This window comes from Papio anubis, unplaced genomic scaffold, assembly GCF_008728515.1.
Source record: "Papio anubis isolate 15944 unplaced genomic scaffold, Panubis1.0 scaffold4354, whole genome shotgun sequence".
In the NCBI taxonomy this organism is placed as follows: domain Eukaryota; kingdom Metazoa; phylum Chordata; class Mammalia; order Primates; family Cercopithecidae; genus Papio; species Papio anubis.
Window position 1 is genome coordinate 1 of NW_022164527.1, and position 2,069 is coordinate 2,069.

Consider the following 2,069-nt stretch of genomic DNA (forward strand, 5'->3'; position numbering starts at 1 on the left):
CTGTGGGGAAGGCACCAAGACCTGCCAGGATATGGGGGGAGGTCAGGAAGGCTCCAGGTCCACGCGGACAGCTGTTCTCAGCCATGGCTGACTCTTCTTAGAGACCACCCCTGTCCGCTCTCCCCACTAGATGGTTGTGACACCCATGAGGGGGTGTACATGGAAGCACTTTTTGCAAATGACAAAAGTTCTGCACAGTGCACACCTTGCTGTCACCATTGGGGCCATGTGGCCTTGGACACAGATGCGTGGGCTTCAGGGTCTAGTTCCCCATGGTGTCCCCTAAAGAGACATCCACTCAGCCTCCTGTGAGGTTTGCTGGCACTGCCCTCCCCACCATAACCCCATCTCCTGACTTCCAGCTTGCAGAATCCTCCTGAGGGAGCTGGGGGAGACTGGGGGCCTGACCAACCCTCTGGAAAGATGAGGAGACTCCCCCTTCTTTCCATGTCCTCCTTTCTACCAGGGCCTCTGATACAAACCTAGGGCCTGGCAGTGACCTGGGAGGGGGAGGTCCTGGAAAGGGAACAGGAATAGACGGAAGCCCTGAGGCTGACATAGACAGAGCTTTGTGAAGCCAGCAGTGGAGGAGGTGGAGGAGCTGTGGGTACCAGGTGCCCAGCCTTCCCAACCTCCCAGTCCCACCTGCCCCTGGCTGCAGCTTGTGCCTCATGTCTACTGCAGCCACCTGAGAAAGCTCACTGGGGAGGGTGGCTCTCAGCTACCCTTAGGTGGAGTCCCCCGGGTGACATGTACAAATCAGCGCCTGCTAAGGCCCGTCAACTGCATGGGAAATGCATGCAATGTCCATCTCCCACCAGCTTGTCCCCAAGGGCTCTCCCAGCTACTCTGGCCTCCACGCTGTCACCAGGCTCAACGACCACCTTAGAGCCTTTTTGACCACACTCAACCCTGAGTATCTCCAGGTCACCAGAGCCCTTGTTACCCCTAAAACACCCTGCACCTCAGCCACATGTGCTTTATCCTCCTTCACCACAGCCCCATGTTCCCGTGGCCTCCTCTCCACCTCCACCAGCTCCGGCCTGGCTGAATTTCAGTGTGGCTCCACAGTATGCCCCGTCCCCCAGAGCTGTCTTTTCCACAACCAGGGGCTGCCTTCTCCAACCAGGGTGATCTCCAGCTTTTGGTGCTCCAAAGGTCCTATCTGGGACCTCTCCTGCTGGAGAGAGGCTGCCACCACCTGGGGCCTCTCCACCTGCTCACATGGCAAGTCCCAGCAACAGCATCTTCCTGACCACCCCCTAGAGTATTCCTTCTGGGGAGACCCCACACCCAGGCAGATGGAGGTAGGTGCCTGCACATTCATCCACCCCGACATGCAGAAGCTGCTGGAAACTCTCATCACCAAGAGAGCAGTGATGAAGATGTGGCAGGAGAAAGAAAGGGGGCAGGCAGACTACCTGCAGATGACATCACTGGGGAAGGAGTGGGACATCACGACTCTAAATCCCTTCTGGAATGTGACAACCCAATCACAGCAGCTGCCTGGTCCTCAGCAGGTCTCTGATGCCACGTCCATGGGGGACCACTTACAGTGGAAATGCAGCCAGCTCTTCTGAGACCTCCCCTCTTTCAATAGGGAGTCCCTGGTGGTCACGGCCTGGGTTTCTAGGAACCCTTCCTCACAGAATGTGTACTCTGTACCATTGGATAAAGCCTCCACTTCTCTTCAAGCCTGAGGTTGAGGCATCCTCACAGCTTTCCCAGGCATAGCCCCAGCCCCACACATGGCCCAGCTCCAACCGTTCACTTCAACCTGGCCCCAGTCCCAGCCCCCACCTCTGGCTAGGATCCAGAAGCAGTCCCACTTCTCACCCCCTGTCCCAAGCCTACCGTGCTCTTCTCCACCCCAGATCAGGTTCTGTGGGGCATCTTGCCCTACATCCAATGAGAGGGCACAGTCTGTCATCCCCAGTGGAATGGAGTATATTGAATGGCCCTTGCAGAAGTGACCAAAGTGGAAGAGGGCTTTTCCCTTTCTCCTAAAAAATTCTCAGGCCATCCTGAGCCAGCCCACTGTCCACCTTCCCCAGAAGAGGCCAGCTTTC

The 2,069-nt window shown here is 57.1% G+C and overlaps 1 pseudogene; it reads left to right on the top strand.

The window, feature by feature from the left end:
• The first annotated feature begins 565 nt into the window (after nucleotides 1-565).
• LOC116273177 lies at nucleotides 566-1,734 on the top strand (annotated as a pseudogene).
• The last annotated feature ends 335 nt before the right edge of the window (nucleotides 1,735-2,069 follow it).